Source organism: Hyla sarda, chromosome 5 (genome assembly GCF_029499605.1).
Source record: "Hyla sarda isolate aHylSar1 chromosome 5, aHylSar1.hap1, whole genome shotgun sequence".
NCBI classification, from domain to species: domain Eukaryota; kingdom Metazoa; phylum Chordata; class Amphibia; order Anura; family Hylidae; genus Hyla; species Hyla sarda.
The window spans coordinates 131,153,768-131,180,002 of record NC_079193.1 but is presented as its reverse complement, the minus strand read 5'-3'; the positions used below and the strand labels follow the sequence as shown (position 1 = coordinate 131,180,002).

At 45.3% G+C, this 26,235-nt stretch overlaps 2 long non-coding RNA genes across 2 annotated transcripts; one reads left to right on the top strand and one right to left on the bottom strand.

The window, feature by feature from the left end:
* Positions 1 to 23,108: 23,108 nt before the first annotated feature.
* Positions 23,109 to 23,567, bottom strand: LOC130272589 (uncharacterized). The gene is made up of 3 exons (XR_008843630.1): positions 23,527 to 23,567; positions 23,375 to 23,454; positions 23,109 to 23,279 (listed from the first exon to the last, which is right to left on the bottom strand). It is a non-coding gene; the product is annotated as an uncharacterized LOC130272589 (long non-coding RNA).
* A 1,922-nt stretch (positions 23,568 to 25,489) lies between these two features.
* On the top strand, positions 25,490 to 25,948 carry LOC130272588 (uncharacterized). The gene is made up of 3 exons (XR_008843629.1): positions 25,490 to 25,530; positions 25,603 to 25,682; positions 25,778 to 25,948. It is a non-coding gene; the product is annotated as an uncharacterized LOC130272588 (long non-coding RNA).
* Positions 25,949 to 26,235: the final 287 nt, after the last annotated feature.

Below are 26,235 nucleotides of genomic sequence, written 5' to 3'. Positions count from 1 at the left end.
ACCACTAACATAAAGTAGAATATGTCACGAAAAAACATTCTCGGAATCAGAATGAAAGGTAAAAGCATCCCAGAGTTATTAATGCTTGAAGTGACAGTGGTCAGATGTTAAAAAAAATGGTCGGGTCCTTAAGGTGTATTTAGGCTGGGTCCTTAAGGGGTTAAAGGGGAACTCCGGTGGAATTTTTTTTTTTTCAAATATATATACTTCTAATTAAAATCCTTCCAGTACTTATCTGCTGCTGTATGCTCCACAGAAAGTTGTGTAGGTCAGCAGGTACCACAGTACTCTCTGCTGACACCTTTGTCCATGTCAGGAACTGTCCAGAGAAGGTGAGGTTTGCTATGAGGATTTGCTCCTGCTCTGGACAGTTCCTGACATGGACAGAGGTGTCAGCAGAGAGTAATGTGGTCAGACTGGAAAGAACTACACAACTTCCTGTGGAGCATACAGCAGCTGTTAAGTACTGGAAGGATTAACATTTTTTAATAGAAGTAATTTACAAATTGTTTTACTTTCTGGAGCCTGTTGACTTGAAAAAAAAAATGTTTTCCACCTGAGCACCCCTTTAAGTAAAATATGGGTCTGTTCCTAAGGGGTTAAACCTGTGTAGTAAAAGCTTGTTTTTTTGATTTACTAGGCTTCTGTCATTTACATTGTGGCTGTGCTGGTTGACAAGTTGGGCTAGTATGCAGTTATTTCCAGGGCTGGTTTTTATACTCAGTCGGCCCTGACGGTGAGTGCAAGCTTCATCTCTTTTACTCTATAGAGTAATATAGGGAATGGGAGGACTACAGTACCCAGAAAGACTATCAAAATTAGGGTTCATTAGTTTAGAAAAAAGAAGGCTTAGGGGAGACCTAATAACTATGTATAAATATATCAGGGGACAGTACAGAGATCTCTACCATTATCTATTTATACCCAGGACTGTATCTATACCAAGGGGGCATCCACTGCATCTACAGGAAGGAAGGTTTCTTCACTAGGACAGACAGAGATTCTTTACTGTAAGAGCAATGAGACTATGGAACTCTCTCCCAGAGGAAGTGAACATGGCGAAGGGGCCTGGATACATTTCTGGAGAGTAATAACATTACAGGTCATATATAATAGATCTATAGGGACAGAACTATAATCCAGGGTTTTATTATGATTGCCATAGTTGGAATCAGGAAAGATTTTTTCTGTCTGGTGGGTGGTAATTGGCATCAGCCTTATAGGGACATTTTTTTCCCTTCCTCTGGATCAACATAGTAGAGATATAGGTTGAACTTGATGTGTGTTTGTCTTTTTTTAACAATATAAACTATTTTTATTACGATGTGTTCCACTTTTTGAAGATTGGGGCTATCATGGTGAAAAACCCTTGGTTGTGTGGCGATAGAATGATCAATTCCAATTGGGTCTGGAATGTACACTAAGGTGCATAGTGAGCATTGGTGGCCATGCCAGCCATGCTTTTGATAAGTCTTTTCATACATTACAGCTTTATTTGTAAGTTTTTTTTAAAGTTGTGAAAGATGGTTCTAAGGATACCAAATAGGGTTATGCTATGTGCATTTCTGTAAACTAAAAAGCATTTTTTTTGTTTATTTTTTAAACTGTAATATTTATTTGACACTTTTTGAAACAGAGACAAAATCTCAAAGAAAAAAAAAAACATTTCCACAGAAAGCTACATAATGTTAATAATGGGAAAAACAAGTAGGTAGGTTCGTACAAAACAAATACAGCTCAAATGAGCATAATGAAAACATTTCCATGAAAAAAGGATCCAACAACATGTCATGAAATAGTGGAAAGCAAACACAAGATATTGTGGGAGGAGGAAGGCAAAAATATCCAATCAAAACAGTCAGCCATGCATATAGCCCTACAAAGCAAACAAAAGGATAATAAAGAAAAGAGACACAACATAGGACAGGACAGGCAGTGAGGGGAGAAAACACAAAAGGAGTAGGAGGGTAAAGGGAGAGGAGGAGAATCAAGGAGGCTGCCTATCAAGGAAGTGATCTCAGGATTCACAGATAAAAGAGATGGGTCTATTGAATGCCCTGGAACCTGAACTTAGAGACTTGGTACCCAGGAACCACTTATTGTACCATTCAGACTTTTTCCTGGGGTTCACAATGAGGAATCCATCCAGGAGGCCTGGCGCCTTATGAACTGTTTGAAAGGGGTACTCTGGTGGAAAACTTTTTTTAATACTACAGAGGAAATTTTTAATACTACAGAGGAAATTCTTTTCTTTTTGGAACACCGAACTCTCTGCTGAATCACGAGCACAGTGCTCTCTGCTGACACCTCTGTCCATTTTAAGAACTGTCCAGAGTAGGAGAAAATCCCCATAGCAAACATATGCTGCTCTGGACAGTTCATAAAATGGACATAGATGTCAGCAGAGAGCACTCTGCTCGTGATGTCAGCAGAGAACACTGTGTTCCAAAAACAAAAGAATTTCCTCTGTAGTATTCAGCAGCTAATAAGTACTGGAAGGATTAAGATTTTTTAATAGAAGTAATTTACAAATCTGTTTAACTTTCTGGTATCAGTTGATTTAAAAAAAAAAAAAGTTTTCCACCAGAGTACCCCTTTAACCCCTTGAGGATGGTGGGCATATCCATACACCCCCGTTTTAAAGTCCTTAAGGACTGAGGGCATATGTACTGGACTGGGATGCCTGCTGAAATCATTCAGCAGGCATCCCGTGCAAATGCCTGGGGGGATCAATTCAGATCACCCATTTGTGGCAATTCTGGGCTGATCGGGTCTCTGATGACCCGATCGCCCGGAAAATAGGGATGATCGGAGGCGTCAGTGACAGCCCTGATCATCCTAAGGGATAGGAGCTAGGTGGCAGTGATGCCACCCCCTCCTATCCCCTGCCATTTGTCAGTAATGACTACTGACCAATGGCAGTTGAAGGCGGGGTTACCATGGAAATCCCCCGCTCTGTTCGCCCCTGGATGTCGGGCAGAGCGGGGGGGGGGGGGAGTAGATGGCAGCCGGTACCTGGGGACTTGCGGTGGGGACCGGCGATCATCGTTGGCATCAGTGGAGATCAGCGGCGGAGGTAGGGAGGCAACGGCACGGAGCAGCAATGAAGGTAGCAGTAAAACGATCTTTACTGCTGCCTTCTAGGGGTTGCCAAACTACAACTCTCAGCATGCCCAGACTGCCCAGGCATGCTGGGGGTTGTAGTTCTGTAACATCTGTCCCTTCAGATGTTGCAGAACTACAACTCCCAGCATGCCTGGGAAGTCTCAGCATGCTGGGAGTTGTAGTTTTGTAACATCTGGAAGAGCACAGTTTGAAGACCACTATACAGTGGTCTCTAAGCTATAGACCTCCAGATGTTGCAAAACTACAACTCCCAGCATGCTGAGACTGTCCAGGCATGCTGGGAGTTGTAGTACTGCAACATCTGATGGGACAGATGTTACAGAACTACAATTCCCAGCATGCATGGGCAGTCTGGGCATGCTTGGAGTTGTAGTTTTGCAACATCTGGAGCGCTACCGTTTGGGCACCACTGTATAGTGGTCTCCAAGCTGTGCTCTTCCAGATGTTGTAAAACTACAACTCCCAGCATGCCCGACGGCAGTCTGGGCATGCTGGGAGCTGTAGTTTTCAACAATTGGAGACACACTGGTTGGGAAACATTGTCTGTTTCCTAATTCAGTGTTTCCCAACCAGTGTCCCTTCAGCTGTTGCAAAACTATAACTCCCAGCATGCACTGACAGACCATGCATGCTGGAAGTTGTAGTTTTTCAACAGCTTGAGGAACAGTGGTTGTGAAACACTGAGTTAGGAAACAGACAATGTTTCCCAACCTCACTTACTGTTTTGCAAGCAGTGTGCCTACAGCTGTTGCATAACCACAACCCTCAGCATGCACGGACAGCCAAAGGGCATGCTGGGAGCTGTAGTTTTTCAACAACTGGAAGATTGCCCCCCCACCATGTGAATGTACAGGGTAACAGATGCAGGAAATTTTCCGCTGCAGCTCAAACTCCCAGCGGGAAACTCGCTGTAATCCCCCGGCAGTCTGAATGTACCCTAAAAACAATACACTACACAAATAAAGGGTAAAACACTACATATACCCATACCCCTACACAGTTATACCCAATAAAAATGAGAAACCTCTTGTATGGCACGGTTTCTAAAATGCAGCCTCCAGCTGTTGCAAAACAACAACTTCCAGTATTGCTGGACAGCCATTGACTGTCCAGGCATGCTGGGAGTTTTGCAACAGATTGAGGCGCTCTGTTTGGGAAACACTGCCATAGGGTAATTTTGGTATCCGAGGCAAGTCTAACTCTTGCATCCGGGTCCGTCCCTAAGCAAATATCTCATTTAGGCCTCAAATGCGCATTGCGCTCTCTCACTTCGGAGCCCTGTCGTATTTCAAGGCTACAGTATTGGGGCACATATGGGGTATTTCTGTACTCGGGAAAAATTTCCCAACAAATTTTGGGGGGCTTTTTCTCTTTTTACCCCTTATGAAAAGGTAAAGTTGGGGTCTGCATCAGCATGTTAGTGTAAAAAAAATAAAAAAATTTACACTCACATGCTCGTGTTGGCCCATACTTTTCATTTTCACAAGAAGGAAAAGGAAAAAATGACCCCCAAAATTTGTAATGCAAATATGTGGACATATGTGGACATAAAATGCTCTGCAGACGCACAACAAGGTTCAGGAGTGAGAGCTCACCATGTGCATTTGAGGCTTAAATTGGTGATTTGCACAGGGGTGGATGATTTTACAGCGGTTCTGACATAAATACAAAAGAATAAATACCCAGATGTGACCCAATTTTGGAAACTACACCCCTCAATGAATGTAACAAGGGGTATAGTGAGCTTTAACCCCACAGGTGTTTGATGAATTTTCGTTAAAGTTGGATGTGAAAATGAAAAAAAAAAATTCTTCACTAAAATGCTGTGTTATCCCAAATTTTTCATTTTCACAAGGGGTAATAGAAAAAATGGGGTTACAATTTTTTTTTCCTGACTATATAAATACCCCATATGTGGAAGTAAAGTGCTCTGCGGGCAAACTACAATGCTCAGAAGAGAAGGAGCACCATTGGGCTTTTGAAGAGAGAATGTGTCTGGAATTGAAGGCCATGTGTGTTTACAAAGCCCCCATAGTGCCAGAACAGTGGAATCCCTCCCCCCACATGTGACCCCATTTTGGAAACTACACCCCTCATGTAATGTAATAAGGGGTACAGTGAGCATTTATGCCCCACAGGTGCCTGACAGATGTTTTGAACAGTTTTCCGTGAAATTGAAAAAAAAAATTTCATTTGCACAGCCCACTGTTCCAGAGATCTGTCAAATGCCAGTGGCATGTAAATGCTCACTGCACCCCTTATTAAATTCTGTGAGGAGTTTAGTTACCAAAATGGGGTCACATGTGGGGGGTTTCTGCTGTTCTGGCACCATGGGAGGTTTGTAAATGTACATGGCCCCTGACTTCAATTCCAGCAAAATTCTATCTCCAAAAGTCCAATGGCACTCCTTCTGTTCTGAGACCTGTACTGAGCCAGCAGAGCACTAAACATCCACATATGGGGTGTTTTCTTAACTGGGAGAAATTGGGATTCAAATTGATGGGTCCATTTTCTACTATTACACCATGTGAAAATGAAAAATTTGGCGTAACACCATCATTTTAGTGTTAAAAATCAAATTTTCCATTTTCACGTCCAACTTCAACGCAAAGTCGTCAAACACCTGTGAGGTGTTAAGGTTCACTATACCCCTTGTTACATTCCTTGAGGGGTGTAGTTTCCAAAATAGTACGCCATGTGGGGGGATTTTTGCTGTTCCGGCACCCTGGGTACTTTCTAAATGCAACATGCCCCCCAAAAACTATTTCAGCAAAATTTTATTTCAAAAAGCCAAATTTTGCTCCTTCTCTTCTGAGCACTCTAGTGCGCCAGCAGAGCACTTAACGTCCACATATGGGGCGTTTTCTTAATCAGGAGAAATTGGTTCTTCAAATTATGAGGTTCATTTTCTCCTATTATCCCTTGAGAAAAAGAAAAATTTGGGGTAACACCATAATTTTAGTGTTTTCACGTTCAACTTCAACGCAAAGTCGTCAAACACCTGTGGGGTATTAAGGCTCACTATACCCCTTGTTACGTTCCTTGAGGGGTGTAGTTTCCAAAATAGTATACCATGTGTTTTTTTTTGCTGTTCTGGCACCATGGGGGCTTCCTAAATGCAACATGTCCCCCAAAAACCATGACAGTAAAATTTGTTTTAAAAAATCCTACAGTTGCTCTTTCCCTCTTGAGTCATGTTGAGAGCCCACAGAGCACTTTATGTCAACATACAAGGTATCTCCATACTCAAGAGAAATTGGGCTACAAATTTTGAGGGGCTTTTTCTCCTTTTACCACTTTTAAAAAGGAAAAAAATGGGGCTACAAGAACATGTTAGTGTAAAAAACGAAGATTTAGATTTTTCTCCTCCACATTGCTGCAATTCTTGTGAAACACCTAAAGGGTTAACTCACTTTTTGAATGTCATTTTGAAAACTTTGAGGGGTGTAGTTTCTATAATGGGGTCATTTATGGGGTATTAATCACAGAAAGGCCCCTCAAATCCAATTCAAACTTAACAGGCCCCTGAAAAATCAGATTTTGAATTTTTCATGAAAATTTAGAAAATTGCTGCTATACTTTGAAGCCCTCTAATGTCTTCAAAAAGTAAAAATAGGTCAATTTTATGATGCCAACATAAAGTAGACATATTGTATTTGTGAATCAATATAACATTTTTTTTGGAATATTAATTTTCCTTACAAGCAGAGAGTTTCAAAGTTAGAAAAATGCAAAATTTTCAAAATTTTCATGACATTTTGTGATTTTTCCCCAAGAAATTATGCAAGTAACGACACAAATTTACAGCTATGTTAAAGTATAATATGTCACGAAAAAACAATCTCAGAATCAGAATAATGGGTAAAAGCATCCCAGAGTTATTAATGCATAAAGTGACAGTGGTCAGAATTGCAAAAAAGGGCTCAGTCCTTAAGGTTAAAAAGGACTCAGTCCTTAAGGGGTTAAGGATGCTATATGGCTGGCCAGGAACCGCCTTATCTTCAACAGGGAGGACAAGTCCATCCGGGACTGCCACAGGAGGCTTAGAGACCATTCCATCTTGGACAGTCCGGACATCGATGAAGAAGAAGACTAATGCCTCTCTACTTCCCCCCCTCCCCATATGTTTGCTGAGTCGTTTGGTCCTGTGATCCGCCCCTCCCTACCTCCATAGACCTCACACCCCTTCCCGATCACAGATTGTAATGTGTAGTTTATTATTTAGACATTATTTCTTTGAAAATTAGTGATGGAGTGGAATGTTAGTGCAGCATGTGCTACATTATATAGCGTGGGGAACCTGTGCTGTATATTGTACTGTCATGGTATGTATGATTGGGATTTATGTTAGGATTTGTAATGACTACTCAACGGTTACCCATACCTCTGGTAGGGCTATGGGAGATTTGGATATCCTTCAATTAAACGATTTTTTGAGATCTAAAGCTGTTTGAATAAATGTTGACTTTGTTGACTTTACGTTGTAACGGTTGGCATCTGCCGGCATACTATGTATCCTTGGACTCACTGACACAGAGTTGCATTCTCTGCTCCACCTTTTCACTGTAGTACTGAGCTTCTTCCTCTTGACTCACTCCTGCTGCTATAACCACTGCTGCAGCCTCTGATCTGCCCTCTAGGGGCCACATGAGCACTGGCTGTAACTTAACTTCTCTAAAGCTTCCCTCACTAATCCCTTTTAGATATATGAGGTTGCCCCACCTATGTCATGTTGCCTGAGTAATTGTGTAGTTTACTACTAGCAAAGGTGCCTGAAAGTAATATTATGAAGTATTATTTTACTGAGAAAGTAGTGGATGCATGGAATAGCCTTCCTGCAGAAGTGGTCGCTGCAAATACAGTGAAGGAGTTTAAACATGCATGGGATAAGCATAAGGCTATCCTTCATCTAAGATAGGGCCAGGGACTATTCATAGTATTCAGATTTAGTGTTGCTCGCGAATATTCACAATCCGAATTTTATTCGCGAATATCGCATATTTACAAATTCGCGAATATTCGCAAATATAGCAATATATATTCGTAATTACGAATAGTCGCTATTTTTTTCACAGTACACATCACAGTGATCATCCCTCTCTGCTTCCAGCTTGTATGGTCTAAAGAAGGCTCTCATACTACTGTGTGAGACCACCGGGCGAATATTCGCATATGCGAATATTCGCATATGCGAATATTCGCGAATATTGATCCCTCCCTTCTGCTGCTTCTATCAAGTTACACTGGTATACTGTACTTGCTATAAAGATCATACATTTTCACATATGCGAATGTTCGCATATGCGAATTTACGTGTATGCGGAAAAAAACGCAAATATTACGAATATGCTAATTTACCGAATATATGACGAATATTCGTCCATATATTCATGAAATATCGCAAATTCGAATATAGCCTATGCCGCTCAATACTACTCAGACTAGATGGGCCAAATGGTTGTCTGCCGACACATTCTATGTTTCTATGTTCCTGAGCTGTGCCTGTTTTCCTGACGTTGCCTCTGTCTTATCCCTCAGTACCTTGCTGATTTTGCAGTGTATGATCCAGACTTTTGATCACACCTGTGCTCTCATCCACTCTGCACCACCTGGCTACACATGAACTTCTAAGCTCTGCTGTGTTACAGACTCAGCGCTGCTTTAACACAATTTCACCGGTGTTAAAGGGTACCTCTCATCAAAAAAACTTTTGATATATTATAGATTAATGTATGCAGAATAACTTTACAATTGCATGTTATTAAAAAATATGCTTCTTTCTATTTAATTTTCCACTTTGAAGAAATGACCACTAGGGGTCTCCCTACCAGTCCTGGCAGCAAGCATTTCAGACTCATGCTGGAGTCCTAAACACTATGAGCTGCCAGTCTGCTTTGTTCACAAAGGAGAACACTCAGAGCTGCCAGCCTGCTTTGTTCACAGCCTGTTTGGCTGTGAACAAAGCAGGCTGGCAGCTCTGAGTGTTTAGGACTCCAGCATAAGTCAGAAATGCTTGCTGACAGGACTGATCGGGAAAAATACAATAGAAAGAAGCATATTTTTCATTAACATGCTATTGGAAATTTATTCAACATTCATTAATCTAAAATATATCAAAAGTTTATTTGATGAGAGGTACCCTTTAAGACTGTTAACCTACAGTTTTTCCTGGCTGTCTTTTGCACTGTGTTTGAGGAACCAGGTTGTGCCTTGTCTGCAACAGTGACATGCTGCATTTTTCTCCTAATTCCCCTGGTCCTGGACTTTGTCGCTCCCTCCCTGTGTGTTGCTTTTTATGTGTTTTTTTTTATTTACAGCTGTGGTCAAAGCAGGCACTTACAGAAGACAAAAATATGATCAGTCCAAAACAAAATCACAGAAAAAAGGCCACACTTACTTGTTAATGGCTACTGATACAAAGGTAGATGTCATGATTCGGCTAGCTGGTTGTGGATCCTCTGTGTCAGCGGGGGATTGGCGTGGACCGTGCCGGTGGTATTTACCAGAGCCCGCCGCAAAGCGGGATGGTCTTGCTGCGGCGGTTGCAACCAGGTCGTATCCACTGGCAACGGCTCAACCTCGCTGACTGCTGAGAAGGCGTGGGACAGAAGGACTAGGCAGAGACAAGGTCAGACGTAGCAGTAGGTCGGGGTAGGCGGCAAGGTTCGTAGTCAATATGGATAGCAGAAGATCTGGAAACACAGGCTTTGGACAATACTAAACGCTTTCACTGGCACAAGGCAACAAGATCCGGCAAGGGAGTGCAGGGGAAGTGAGGTATTATAGCCAGGGAGCAGGTGGAAGCTAATTAGGCTAATTGGGCCAGGCACCAATCATTGGTGCACTGGCCCTATAAATCTAAGAGAGCTGGCGCGTGCGCGCCCTAAGGAGCGGAGCCGCCCGCGCCAGGACATGACAGCCGGGGGCTGGGACAGGTAAGTGACTTGGGATGCGATTCGCGAGCGGGCGCATCCCGCTATGCGAATCGCATCCCCGCCGGCAATGTCAGTGCAGCGCTCCCGGTCAGCGGGTCTGACCAGGGCGCTGCAGAGAGAGGTACGCCGCAAGCGCTCCGGGTCCCTGCTCCTCCCCGGAGCATTCGCAGCGTACCTCTCTCTGCAGCGCCCCGGTCAGACCCGCTGACCGGGAGCGCTGCACTGACATTGCCGGCGGGGATGCGATTCGCATAGCGGGAGGCGCCCGCTCGCGAATCGCATCCCAAGTCACTTACCTGTCCCGGCCCCCGGCTGTCATGTCCTGGCGTGCGCGGCTCCGCTCCTTAGGGCGCGCACGCGCCAGCTCTCTAAGATTTATAGGGGCAGTGCACCAATGATTGGTGCCTGGCCCAATTAGCCTAATTAGCTTCCACCAGCTCCCTGGCTATAATACCTCACTTCCCCTGCACTCCCTTGCCGGATCTTGTTGCCTTGTGCCAGTGAAAGCGTTTAGTATTGTACCTCCCCCCCTTAGGTCTCCCCCTTTTTTTGTCCGGCAACTGCTTCACATGGGACGAGGACACTGGGAGTGATTGTAGGGTTTCCTCAAACGCAGGCAGTACAGCAGGAGTGGGAATGGGGAGGGAGGGCAGAGGGTGAAGCTTGGCACGGGGCAGGGTGTCACCAGGACGGGGGCCATGAGGAGGCACGGCACAGTCCTGATAGGCCTTGGGGAGACCAGGTGTAGGAGGAGGCACTGAGGCTTGCCTGACGGGACTGGGAGGAGACGTGAGGCATCTCCTGCGGCAAGCAGAACCCCAATTCTTGATCTCCCCGGTGGTCCAGTCAAGGGTGGGAGAATGATGCTGGAGCCATGGAAGACCGAGGAGGACTTCAGAGGTGCAATTGGGAAGGACGAACAATTCAATCTTTTCGTGATGGGGTCCAATGCACATTAAGAGGAGTTTTGTGCGGTAACGCACGGTGCAATCCAATTTAACTCCGTTGACCGAGGAAATGTAGAGCGGCTTGACGAGACGGGTCACCGGGATGCAGAACTTATTCACCAAGGAGTCCAGAATAAAATTTCCAGAGGCACCAGAGTCCAAACAGGCCACGGCTGAGAGGGAGGAGTTGGCAGAAGGAGAAATACGTACAGGCACCGTGAGACGTGGAGAAGCAGACTTCGTACCAAGAGACGCCACACCCATGTGAGCTGGGTGCGTGCGTTTCCCAGACGTGGCGGACGAATAGGGCAATCCACCAAGAAATGTTCGGTACTGGCGCAGTACAGACAAAGATTTTCTTCCCTACGGCGAGTCCTCTCTTCCTGGGTCAGGCGAGACCGATCCACTTGCATAGCCTCCTCGGCGGGAGGCACAGGCGTAGATTGCAAAGGATACTGTGGGAGAGGTGCCCAGAGATCTAGGTCTTTTTCCTGGCGGAGCTCCTGGTGTCTCTCAGAAAAACGCATGTCAATGCGGGTGGCCAAATGGATAAGTTCTTGCAGGTTGGCAGGAATCTCTCGTGCGGCCAGCACATCCTTGATGTTACTGGATAGGCCTTTTTTAAAGGTCGCGCAGAGAGCCTCGTTATTCCAAGATAATTCGGAAGCGAGAGTACGAAATTGGATGGCGTACTCGCCTACTGAAGAATTACCCTGGACCAGGTTCAGCAGGGCAGTCTCGGCAGAAGAAGCTCGGGCTGGTTCCTCGAAGACACTACGGACTTCAGCGAAGAAGGACTGGACTGTGGCTGTGGCAGGATCATTGCGGTCCCAGAGCGGAGTGGCCCAAGACAAAGCCTTTCCAGATAGAAGACTCACTACGAAAGCCACCTTAGACCGTTCTGAAGGAAATTGGTCCGACAACATCTCCATAAGCAGGGAACATTGAGATAAGAAGCCACGGCAGAGTCGGGAGTCCCCATTAAATTTGTCCGGCAGGGACAAGCGGAGGCTAGGAGCGGCCACTCGCTGCAGAGGAGGTGCAGGAGCTGGCGGAGGAGATGGTTGCTGCTGTAGCAGTGGCAGAAGTTGCTGTAACGTGGCGGTCAGCTGCGACAGCTGCTGTCCTTGTTGGGCAATCTGCTGCGATTGCTGGGCGACCACCGTGGGAAGGTCAGCGAGACTTGGCAGCGGCACCTCAGCGGGATCCATGGCCGGATCTACTGTCACGATTCGGCTAGCTGGTTGTGGATCCTCTGTGTCAGCGAGGGATTGGCGTGGACCGTGCCGGTGGACCGGTTCTAAGATGCTACTGGTATTCACCAGAGCCCGCTGCAAAGCGGGATGGTCTTGCTGCGGCGGTAGCAACCAGGTCGTATCCACGACAGAAGGGACAGAAGGACTAGGCAGAAACAAGGTCAGACATAGCAGAAGGTCGGGGCAGGCGGCAATGTTCGTAGTCAATATGGATAGCAGAAGATCTGGAAACACAGGCTTTGGACAATACTAAACTCTTTCACTGGCACAAGGCAACAAGATCCGGCAAGGGAGTTCAGGGGAAGTGAGGTATTATAGCCAGGGAGCAGGGGGAAGCTAATTAGGCTAATTGGGCCAGGCACCAATCATTGGTGCACTAGCCCTATAAATCTTAGAGAGCTGGCGCGCGCGCGCCCGGACATGACAGCCGGGGGCCGGGACAGGTAAGTGACTTGGGATGCGATTCGCGAGCGGGTGCGTCCCGCTATGCGAATCGCATCCCCGCCGGCAATGTCAGTGCAGCGCTCCCGGTCAGCGGGTCTGACCGGGGCGCTGCAGAGAGAGGAACGCCGCGAGCGCTCCGGGGAGGAGCAGGGACCCGGAGCGCTCGGTATAACAGTAGACTAGGCTCCTATTCCCATTATGATGCAGATCAGCCACAATGCTATATGAATGGAGGTCGCACAGGTGTAAAATACTGATCAACAACCACACATGTCTTCTATTCATGAGATGGGTAGTTGGCTAGTATTAAAAATTGCACATAGATAAAGCATATACAGGGTGGCAGTGACATGATAACGTATAGTGCACCATACTAGCTTACAACCTATTAGTGATGCCCATTCTATTCGATCAGGTGGGTTGCCCAACATCTTCTATGTGTACCTCACAAGGCACTGACACCCCAGGCTCCCCCAGCATCACAAGGCCAGACTACATCACTATAAAATATATATATACTCATATGATAAATTTATTAGTTGATATTTTGGCCAAAATACAAAAGCTCACAACCCACATCAAGGGTCCTCAATCTCTTGCTAGTCTCTACACTAACATTATAGAAACAAAAACTGAAAAAAGGACAGAAATCACTAAAAAAAATCACAGAAAAAGCCACACTTACTGGTTAAAGGTTACTGATACAAGGGCAGGCTAGGCTCCTATTTCCATTATGATGAAGATCAGCCACAATTCTATTTAAGGGGAAGGTTGCATAGGTGCAAAATACTGATAAACAACCACACACGCCTTTTATTCATGAGTGGGTAGTTGCCTGCACACCGTAGTTGGTGAGGCATCAACGTACGGATTTTGACAGAGAACTAGTGTGCCTTATTGCTTTGTTTGCTATAATAATTTAAAATAAATGCTGTGGCCAACCCCACCCACTTTAAATTGGTGTCCGGCCTCTTTATTTCCAGGAAGAAGGGCCCATGTACATTAGGAGCTGATAGGGTCTTAGCAGTCTGTCTGGCTTCTGCAGTACGCAGCATTCAGGGATGTTTTCTGCAAGAAGAAAGCAGACACCTTGCCACTCCATTGACCCTGTGATTGCCTGCGTCTCCTCATTTCCTTTCTGAGACTTTGCCTCCTCGTCAAGGGTTTATTCACTGTCTATACCTGGGACCCAAGCAATGGCTTAGTGTATTAAAAAGAACCTGGAGAGGGAGAGAGGGATATTATCCGAGCATCTGTGCACTTCCTCCATGCATAGATTACCGTTGCTTGAACAAAACTATGGTCAGGAAAAAATATCCGCTGCCCTTGATTTCAGAATTATTTGACCTATTTAAAACGCCCAGATTTTCTCCAAGCTGGATATGCGAGGATTGGATAACCTGATCCGTATCCTTGACGGCAATGAATGGAAGACAGGGTATAAAACTCACGATGGCCACTATTAGTACTTGATTATGTCCCATAGGCTATGCAATGCTCCTGCTGTATTTCAGGAATTTATCAATAATATCTTCTAAAGCATGCTATATATGTGTATGGGCGCTTATCTGGACGATATTCTCCATATTTTTCTCCAGACCTGCAGGGAGAACTGACTATTTACCGAGCTTGAAAAATGCACATTTGAAAGTCCACCCTGACTTTCTTGGGATACATTATCTTAACTACTTAAGGATGCAGGGCATACAGATATGCCCTCTTTCCCAAGTCCTTAAGGACTCAAGGTGTACCTGTATGTCCTGAGTCCCGTTACCGGAGTTTAAAACGTTCTCACGTATGGATAACGCTTTAAACCTAGAGGGTCCCGACTGCTATCAGCAGCCAGGGCCCAGGTTATTGCTGGGCATCACTGATCGGGCTGATGCCCGGTATTAACGCTTTAGACTAAAATGAAAGTGAAAGAATCCCGGCAGCTCAGCGCTCAGCGAAGCTGATTGGGACTATCGCGACGAAATTGCGATGTCCCGATCAGCTGAGAGGACGGCGAAAGGGCACTTACCTGGCTCCTCACCATCCGATTAGTGATCTATTGCTCCAAGCCTGAACAGAGCATAGATAACACTGATCAATGTTATGCTATGGCATAGCATTGATCAGTATATGCAATCAGAAAATCAGAAGATTGCATGGTATAGCCCCCTAAGGAGCTAAAAAAAATATTTAAAAAGTGTAAAAAAAGGGTAATCAATGTGAATAAGCCCCTCCCCTATTAAAAGTTTGAATAACCCCCCCATTTCCCATGTTTTCAAATAAAATTATGTAATAAAAAATAAAACTAATCATATGTGGTACTGCCGAGTGCGTAAATGTCTGAACTATTAAAATATAAGGGTAGCTAAACTGCACAGTCGATGGCGTACACATAAAAAAATTATTTGCTATTTTTGGTCACTTCATATACCATATATATATATAAATAAAAAAAATGGTACCAATAAAAACTGCTGACCACTGCTCAAAAAATTTGCCCTGACACATCCTCATATACGGAAAAATAAAAAAGTTATAGGGGTCAGAAGATGACAATTTTAAAAATAATAATTTGTTAAAGAAGTCAAATAAAATAAAAAACCTACAAAAATTGGGGATCCTTGGACCTACAGAATGGACCTACAGAAAAGGTGTAATTTTTACCGAAAAGTGCACTGCATAGAAACAGAAGCTCTAGAAATTTGCAAAATGGCGTTTTTTTTAAAATTCAGACTACATATAAGTTTTTTTTGTTTCACCGCAGATTATATTATAAAACAAGTGATGTCATTACAAAGTAAGGTCTTTAGTAAGATAAATTAATGCAGAGTCAGCTCACGCTTCCATGGTTTCAGTAGTAACACAGGAGACCATCTTTGGAAGCACAGTTGATTGCTGGGCTGGATCCTAGGTAGGAATACAGGAAAGAAGAGAAATGGTTTCTAGCTTCCATAAAACAAAAAGTTTTATTTCAATCCATTAAAAATACAAAGCACAGAAAAGAGTGCAGATTAAATGCCAAGTGAAATGCTGACGCATTTCGGGGAGTTCGTGAAAGCCAGCTGGCACATTTCAGTTTATCAATAAATCTTAATAATAGCGTTACTGTCACGATGCCGGCTGGCAGGTAGTGGACCCTCTGTGCCAGAGAGGGATTGGCGTGGACCGTGCTAGTGGACCGGTTCTAAGCCACTACTGGTTTTCACCAGAGCCCGCCGCAAAGCGGGATGGTCTTGCTGCGGCGGTAGTGACCAGGTCGTATCCACTAGCAACGGCTCACCTCTCTGGCTGCTGAAGATAGGCGCGGTACAAGGGAGTAGGCAGAAGCAAGGTCGGACGTAGCAGAAGGTCGGGGCAGGCAGCAAGGATCGTAGTCAGGGGCAACGGCAGAAGGTCTGGAAACACTGGCAAGGGACACACAAGGAACGCTTTCACTGGCACTAAGGCAACAAGATCCGGCAAGGGAGTGCAAGGGAAGTGAGGTAATATAGGGAGTGCACAGGTGATAACTCTAATTGGAACCACTGCGCCAATCAGCGGCGCAGTGGCCCTTTAAATCGCAGAGACCCGGCGCGCGCGCGCCCTAGGGAGCGGGGCCGCGCGCGCCGGGACAGAACAGACGGGGAGCGAGTCAGGTAGGAGAGCCGGGGTGCGCATCGCGAGCGGGCGCTACCCGCATCGCGAATCGCATCCCGGCTAGCAGCAGGATCGCAGCGCCCCGGGTCAGAGGACGTGACCGGGGCGCTGCAGCGGAGGAGGTGAAGCGAGCGCTCCGGGGAGGAGCGGGAACCCGGAGCGCTCGGCGTAACAGTACCCCCCCCCTTGGGTCTCCCCCTCTTCTTGGAGCCTGAGAACCTGAGGAGCAGACTTTTGTCAAGGATGTTGTCCTCAGGTTCCCAGGATCTCTCTTCAGGACCACAACCCTCCCAGTCTACTAAAAAAAAATTTTTTCCTCTGACCTTTTTGGCAGCCAAAATCTCCTTGACCGAGAAGACGTCCGAGGAGCCGGAAACAGGAGTGGGAGGAACAGATTTGGGAGAAAAACGGTTGAGGATGAGTGGTTTGAGAAGAGAGACGTGAAAGGCATTAGGGATACGAAGAGAAGGAGGAAGAAGAAGTTTATAAGAGACAGGATTAATTTGACACAGAATTTTGAAAGGACCAAGATAGCGTGGTCCCAACTTGTAGCTAGGGACACGGAAGCGGACATATTTAGCGGAGAGCCATACCTTGTCTCCAGGGGAAAAAACGGGGGGAGCTCTTCTTTTCTTATCCGCGAACCTCTTCATGCGTGAAGAAGCCTGTAAGAGAGAATTTTGGGTCTCTCTCCATATAATGGAAAGGTCACGAGAAATTTCATCCACAGCGGGCAGACCAGAGGGCAAGGGGGTAGGGAGGGGGGGAAGAGGGTGACGGCCGTACACCACGAAAAATGGGGATTTGGAGGAAGATTCAGAGACCCTGAAGTTATACGAGAATTCGGCCCATGGAAGGAGATCTGCCCAGTCATCCTGGCGGGAGGAAACAAAATGTCGCAAATAATCACCCAGGATCTGGTTAATTCTTTCTACTTGTCCATTGGACTGGGGATGATATGCAGAGGAAAAATTTAATTTAATCTTGAGTTGTTTACAGAGAGCTCTCCAGAATTTAGACACGAATTGGACCCCTCTATCCGAGACAATCTGCGTAGGCAACCCGTGAAGACGAAAAATGTGTACAAAAAATTGTTTAGCCAACTGAGGCGCAGAAGGAAGACCAGGAAGAGGAATGAAATGTGCCATTTTGGAGAATCGATCAACGACCACCCAAATAACGGTGTTGCCACGGGAAGGGGGTAAATCAGTAATAAAATCCATACCAATCAGAGACCAAGGCTGTTCGGGGACAGGCAGAGGATGAAGAAAACCAGCGGGCTTCTGGCGAGGAGTCTTATCCCGGGCACAGATAGTGCAGGCTCGCACAAAGTCCCCAACATCCGTCTCCAGAGTTGGCCACCAATAGAAGCGGGAGATGAGTTGCACAGATTTCTTGATGCCCGCATGACCTGCGAGATGGGAGGAGTGACCCCATTTGAGGATTCCGAGGCGTTGGCGTGGAGAAACAAAGGTCTTTCCTGGAGGAGTCTGTCTGATGGAGGCAGGAGAAGTGGAGATCAGGCAGTCAGGTGGAATGATGTGTTGCGGAGGGAGATCAACTTCTGAGGCATCCGAGGAACGAGAGAGAGCATCGGCTCTAATGTTCTTATCGGCAGGACGAAAGTGAATCTCAAAATTAAATCGGGCAAAGAACAGAGACCACCGGGCCTGGCGAGGATTCAGCCGTTGGGCCGACTGGAGGTAGGAGAGGTTCTTGTGGTCGGTGTAGATAATAACAGGAAATCTTGATCCCTCCAGCAGATGCCTCCATTCCTCAAGTGCTAATTTAATGGCTAGAAGTTCTCGATCCCCGATGGAGTAGTTCCTCTCCGCTGGAGAGAAGGTCCTAGAGAAAAAACCACAAGTGACAGCATGCCCGGAAGGATTTTTTTGTAGAAGAACAGCTCCAGCTCCTACTGAGGAGGCATCAACCTCCAATAGGAAGGGTTTGGAAGGGTCAGGTCTGGAGAGCACGGGAGCCGAAGAAAAGGCAGACTTGAGTTGTTTAAAGGAGTCTTCTGCTTGAGGAGGCCAGGACTTGGGATCAGCATTTTTCTTGGTTAAAGCCACGATAGGAGCCACAATGGTAGAAAAATGTGGAATAAATTGCCTGTAATAATTGGCGAACCCCAAAAAGCGTTGGATAGCACGGAGTCCGGAGGGGCGTGGCCAATTTAAGACGGCAGAGAGTTTGTCTGGATCCATCTGTAGTCCCTGGCCAGAGACCAAATATCCTAGAAAAGGAAGAGATTGGCATTCAAACAGACATTTCTCAATTTTGGCATAGAGTTGGTTGTCACGAAGTCTCTGAAGAACCATACGGACATGCCGGCGGTGTTCCTCTAGATTGGCAGAAAAAATTAGGATATCGTCCAGATATACCACAACACAGGAGTATAATAGATCACGAAAAATTTCATTGACAAAGTCTTGGAAGACGGCAGGGGCATTGCACAGTCCAAAGGGCATGACCAGATACTCAAAGTGTCCATCTCTGGTGTTAAATGCCGTTTTCCACTCGTCCCCCTCTCTGATGCGGATGAGGTTATAGGCGCCTCTTAAGTCCAATTTAGTGAAGATGTGGGCACCTTGGAGGCGATCAAAGAGTTCAGAGATGAGGGGTAAGGGGTAGCGGTTCTTAACCGTGATTTTATTAAGACCGCGGTAGTCAATGCAAGGACGTAGGGAGCCATCTTTTTTGGAGACAAAGAAAAATCCGGCTCCGGCAGGAGAGGAGGATTTACGGATAAAGCCCCTTTTTAGATTCTCCTGGACGTATTCGGACATGGCAAGAGTCTCTGGGGCAGAGAGAGGATAAATTCTGCCCCGGGGTGGAGTAGTACCCGGGAGGAGGTCGATAGGGCAATCATAAGGCCTGTGAGGAGGTAGAGTCTCAGCTTGTTTTTTGCAGAAAACATCCGCGAAGTCCATATAGGCCTTGGGGAGACCGGTTACTGGAGGAACCACAGAGTTACGGCAAGGGTTACTGGGAACCGGTTTTAGACAGTTCTTGGAACAAGAGGACCCCCAACTCTTGATCTCCCCAGTGGACCAATCCAGGGTTGGGGAATGAAGTTGAAGCCAGGGAAGTCCAAGGAGAATCTCCGAGGTGCAATTGGGGAGGACCAAAAGTTCAATCCTCTCATGATGAGATCCGATGCTCATAAGAAGGGGCTCCGTGCGGAAACGTATGGTACAGTCCAATCTTTCATTATTTACACAATTGATGTAGAGGGGTCTGGCGAGACTGGTCACTGGGATGTTGAACCTGTTGACGAGAGAGGCCAAAATAAAATTTCCTGCAGAACCAGAGTCCAAGAAGGCCACTGTAGAGAAGGAGAAGGCAGAAGCAGACATCCGCACAGGCACAGTAAGACGTGGAGAAGCAGAGTAGACATCAAGGACTGTCTCACCTTTGTGCGGAGTCAGCGTACGTCTTTCCAGGCGGGGAGGACGGATAGGACAATCCCTCAGGAAGTGTTCGGTACTAGCACAGTACAGGCAGAGGTTCTCCATACGGCGTCGTGTCCTCTCTTGAGGTGTCAGGCGAGACCGGTCGACCTGCATAGCCTCCACGGCGGGAGGCACAGGAACAGATTGCAGGGGACCAGAGGAGAGAGGAGCCGAGGAGACGAAACGCCTCGTGCGAACAGAGTCCATATCTTGGCGGAGTTCCTGTCGCCTTTCAGAAAAACGCATGTCAATGCGAGTGGCTAGGTGAATAAGTTCATGTAGATTAGCAGGAATTTCTCGTGCGGCCAGAACATCTTTAATGTTGCTGGATAGGCCTTTTTTGAAGGTCGCGCAGAGGGCCTCATTATTCCAGGACAATTCTGAAGCAAGTGTACGGAATTGTACGGCATACTCGCCAACGGAAGAATTACCCTGGACCAGGTTCAACAGGGCAGTCTCAGCAGAAGAGGCTCGGGCAGGTTCCTCAAAGACACTTCGGATTTCCGAGAAGAAGGAGTGTACTGAGGCAGTGACGGGGTCATTGCGGTCCCAGAGCGGTGTGGCCCATGACAGGGCTTTTCCGGACAGAAGACTGACTACGAAAGCCACCTTAGACCTTTCAGTGGGAAACAGGTCCGACATCATCTCCAGATGCAGGGAACATTGGGAAAGGAAGCCACGGCAAAACTTAGAGTCCCCATCAAACTTATCCGGCAAGGATAAGCGTATCCCAGGAGCGGCCACTCGCTGCGGAGGAGGTGCAGGAGCTGGCGGAGGAGATGACTGCTGAAGCTGTGGTAGCAACTGTTGTAGCATAATGGTCAGTTGAGACAGCTGTTGGCCTTGTTGCGCAATCTGTTGTGACTGCTGGGCGACCACCGTGGTGAGGTCAGCGACAACTGGCAGAGGAACTTCAGCGGGATCCATGGCCGGATCTACTGTCACGATGCCGGCTGGCAGGTAGTGGACCCTCTGTGCCAGAGAGGGATTGGCGTGGACCGTGCTAGTGGACCGGTTCTAAGCCACTACTGGTTTTCACCAGAGCCCGCCGCAAAGCGGGATGGTCTTGCTGCGGCGGTAGTGACCAGGTCGTATCCACTAGCAACGGCTCACCTCTCTGGCTGCTGAAGATAGGCGCGGTACAAGGGAGTAGGCAGAAGCAAGGTCGGACGTAGCAGAAGGTCGGGGCAGGCAGCAAGGATCGTAGTCAGGGGCAACGGCAGAAGGTCTGGAAACACTGGCAAGGGACACACAAGGAACGCTTTCACTGGCACTAAGGCAACAAGATCCGGCAAGGGAGTGCAAGGGAAGTGAGGTAATATAGGGAGTGCACAGGTGATAACTCTAATTGGAACCACTGCGCCAATCAGCGGCGCAGTGGCCCTTTAAATCGCAGAGACCCGGCGCGCGCGCGCCCTAGGGAGCGGGGCCGCGCGCGCCGGGACAGAACAGACGGGGAGCGAGTCAGGTAGGAGAGCCGGGGTGCGCATCGCGAGCGGGCGCTACCCGCATCGCGAATCGCATCCCGGCTAGCAGCAGGATCGCAGCGCCCCGGGTCAGAGGACGTGACCGGGGCGCTGCAGCGGAGGAGGTGAAGCGAGCGCTCCGGGGAGGAGCGGGAACCCGGAGCGCTCGGCGTAACAGTTACATTTACAGCATGCTTCTTTATACATCTGTTAGTGAAGTTGTGAGAGGAGTATAGGGACCACCCAGGTAGAGGGCGGAAGCACATGATCAGTAATTATCTAGGTGTGAAGTAAACACCTGTGTTTCAAGTCAGGTACACATAGGAGAACAAAAAAGGAAGAAATTGCATCAAAGAGGAACTATATGAGACTGTAAAAGGTAATGCTAATAAATATATGAAAGATCATTCTTATAGTTCAGTCCCCGTGGGAATCTGATATCCAGGCGGAGAATCCAGAACGCCTCCCATCTGAATACCAGTTTCCCCCAGGCTTCACTAGGAGGTTTAACCTTTTCGATGCCTTGAACGTTCAGACTTGATAGATCTCCTGCATGCTTCTCATAGAAGTGTTTTGTCAGTCCTGACATAGAAAGATGGGTCCTATTCAGATCATGTGGCATTTGTAAGTGTTCCGCAATTCTTGTTTTTAATTTACAGGATGTGCATCCTGTGTATTGAAGATTGCTTATACGGCAGGTTGCAGAATATATGGGAGGTCTGACAATTTATAAATTATTTTATTTCATAGGAGGCATTAGTAGATAGTGATTGGAAGCGGGGGGGGGGGGGGGCATGCAAAAATTTGCAGACGTTACATATTTTATGGTTACATTTGTTGTTTCCTTTACAATCTAACAGAATAACATTAGACCATGTAGCTAAAAATTCACAATTTTATTTGATCCTCGTAAAAAACCCAATGACAATAATATAAATAATTAGTATCAATACATAAGAAAGAAAAAGCTCTCCTATGATGAACAACCGTATATCCCAACGCGTTTCCCCGTGTATCTTGTGATATACAACGGTTCATCAGGGGATGACAACAACAGTATACATATATATACCTAATAAGCACCGAGATATGGGGGAACAATATGTATAGATAGCGTGCCACACATGGACAAAGGCATAGCTTAATGTACAATAGATGAAAGGACAATTAGAACTATACATATATTATAATACATCAAAGCAGACACATATACAATACAAAGCACGTGAATGCAGATAGGAAATGGCAAGGCTTATTTGTGGCTTCATTTGAATATCCTCCGACTGATGTAGCAACCTGTAGCAGGAAGCAAAAAAAGGGAGAACAAACAAGGATAGAAAGAAAGAAGACACAACATACCACATAAAACATAGCATTAGCTTTAGTACACAAATATTCCATTCTACATATATTTGCAAAGCAAGACAAAAAATATATAATAATAAATAATAAGGAATATAAAATATAATAACATCACATGCCAAAAGATATTGAGACACGAAAAGTGTAAAGATTATAGTGTAGAAAATGGATGTGTTGAAGATGATAACGAAGATAAGTAAAGAAGAACACAGGTAAGTACTTGTTAATGACAGACCAGGTGCCAAAAAAGAAGAAAAGGAAGGTAGGTAAAGTCCTTAAATTACACCAGATGTGGTCTCAAAAAACTCCCAGAGAAAAAACAGAGACATATATATATATGTCATTACCTCTAGGTAGCAGAGAACGAGATCACTGATAGAGTGAGGACCCTACGATAAGGGCTCCTCCATAGAAAAAGGGGAAATAGGCTTAATAAATGGCCCCCTAAAAATGGCAAATAATAATAATCATGATAAGCCATACCAAATCTACCATATATATATATGGACCATTTCAATAGTAGTAAAGCCTATACCTGGAATAAAGACCTGAAAATAGTTGCTTCCTTACTACAGATAACTCCAGACCACAATTGTCCAATCACCAAGATCTTGTTTGACCCTCCAGATTATTAGATAAAGAATTCAGATAATAATGCCACCTATACACAGACAGGGGAGGGGGAGGGGAGTAACATCAGTACAAATGGTATATGCAAATAGTCCAAGGTTTCAACCCCAGCACCCTAATCCTCACCTAGGTAACGAAACCTCTATGATGTCCACATAACCACAGTATAGTACTAAAGATGTCCAGCCATTATCCATGTGTAGTTACTGCAATAAATAACTAAACTGATTAACCTACTTCCTAACAACACAATAATTAATGCTCAGTCCACTGCTTACCCCCATATCAAAATGCCATAGGCATGATACGTCCGTCTGCGACTGGCGATCCACGTCGCAGATAGCTAGGTGTATCCCAGCCTCTGTCTTATATACCTCCACACTCGCGCGCATATCCGGGACGCCAAATGCGTCACTTCCGGTAGCCGCGCATCATGTGATAACATCTCCAAGGACGCCGTAACCAAATTGGATCACATGATACTAAGTCGTATGGTAACATCTCCAAGGACGCCGCAACCAAATCGGATCACGTGATAATAAATCACGTGACCCTTGCGTCCATCACTACACTGCACGTCCAAGGTAGTTTAGTAAAGATAAGAGTGGGAGGAAAATTGAAAAGAAGGCTGGAAAAGAGATAGTGCTGTATGACAAATAAGCGCAGCACAGGAGAACTTAGATAAGGTATTGTATATATAAGTAAACAAAAAAGAGAGAGAGTACCAATATAAATATAGATTATTGTATAACAAAATAAAAACTACGTATCTTATTACACAATTACAGGGAATCATAAATACTTGAGAACAAATGATACATCCATATTATGTGTCAATTGTGACTACATAAATAGTATAATAACTTTTAAAGGCTAACTGCTCAACCGAGCCAATAAAGTTAGGGGCATTTCTCGCAGTTTCATATAGTTTTTAGGTCCATTTTGTATTTTCTCACCAAAAACAAGGTGATTACGATATTATGGGTAATGTCTTTACTAAATGTAGTTAATGTTGGGCATGTAGCAATATCCAGCAAAGTAAGTCCTTCACTAGTGTAGTGACTGGAAGAGAATACACAATCAGAGATTTTGCCAATTGTGATACTGAAGGGGTGATATATGTAGGGACCTGCACATGCCCCCTTCAGTATATAGGCAAAACTAAGAGGTCCTTTAAGAAAAGAATTAGAGAACATGTCTGTGACATTCAAAATCGAAGAGACACTCCGGTGTCACTACACATGTGGGCAAAGCATGGTGGTGACACTAAATGTATCTCCTTTTGTGCTATGGAAGTAATTCGGAAATCCCCTAGGGGTGGAGAATGGGACAGACGCATCCTACAAAAAGAATCCGAGTGGATCTTTAGGATGCGATCTGTATCACCATTGGGCCTAAACGAACGTCTAACTTATAGCTGCTTTTTGTAGCTAATTACAGCATTGTCACTCTTTATTAACTCTCATTGTAATTTATTTAACTTTTGTCTTGGAGGAGATCCCGATTGGTACGGGATGTCTTCCTTGCTTACTGTTTACATTTTTTAAAAATCATTATCATTTAGTAAAGACATTACCCATAATATCGTAATCACCTTGTTTTTGGTGAGAAAATACAAAATGGACCTAAAAACTATATGAAACTGCGAGAAATGCCCCTAACTTTATTGGCTCGGTTGAGCAGTTAGCCTTTAAAAGTTATTATACTATTTATGTAGTCACAATTGACACATAATATGGATGTATCATTTGTTCTCAAGTATTTATGATTCCCTGTAATTGTGTAATAAGATACGTAGTTTTTATTTTGTTATACAATAATCTATATTTATATTGGTACTCTCTCTCTTTTTTGTTTACTTATATATACAATACCTTATCTAAGTTCTCCTGTGCTGCGCTTATTTGTCATACAGCACTATCTCTTTTCCAGCCTTCTTTTCAATTTTCCTCCCACTCTTATCTTTACTAAACTACCTTGGACGTGCAGTGTAGTGATGGACGCAAGGGTCACGTGATTTATTATCACGTGATCCGATTTGGTTGCGGCGTCCTTGGAGATGTTACCATACGACTTAGTATCATGTGATCCAATTTGGTTACGGCGTCCTTGGAGATGTTATCACATGATGCGCGGATACCGGAAGTGACGCATTTGGCGTCCCGGATATGCGCGCGAGTGTGGAGGTATATAAGACAGAGGCTGGGATACACCTAGCTATCTGCGACGTGGATCGCCAGTCGCAGACGGACGTATCATGCCTATGGCATTTTGATATGGGGGTAAGCAGTGGACTGAGCATTAATTATTGTGTTGTTAGGAAGTAGGTTAATCAGTTTAGTTATTTATTGCAGTAACTACACATGGATAATGGCTGGACATCTTTAGTACTATACTGTGGTTATGTGGACATCATAGAGGTTTCGTTACCTAGGTGAGGATTAGGGTGCTGGGGTTGAAACCTTGGACTATTTGCATATACCATTTGTACTGATGTTACTCCCCTCCCCCTCCCCTGTCTGTGTATAGGTGGCATTATTATCTGAATTCTTTATCTAATAATCTGGAGGGTCAAACAAGATCTTGGTGATTGGACAATTGTGGTCTGGAGTTATCTGTAGTAAGGAAGCAACTATTTTCAGGTCTTTATTCCAGGTATAGGCTTTACTACTATTGAAATGGTCCATATATATATATGGTAGATTTGGTATGGCTTATCATGATTATTATTATTTGCCATTTTTAGGGGGCCATTTATTAAGCCTATTTCCCCTTTTTCTATGGAGGAGCCCTTATCGTAGGGTCCTCACTCTATCAGTGATCTCGTTCTCTGCTACCTAGAGGTAATGACATATATATATATGTCTCTGTTTTTTCTCTGGGAGTTTTTTGAGACCACATCTGGTGTAATTTAAGGACTTTACCTACCTTCCTTTTCTTCTTTTTTGGCACCTGGTCTGTCATTAACAAGTACTTACCTGTGTTCT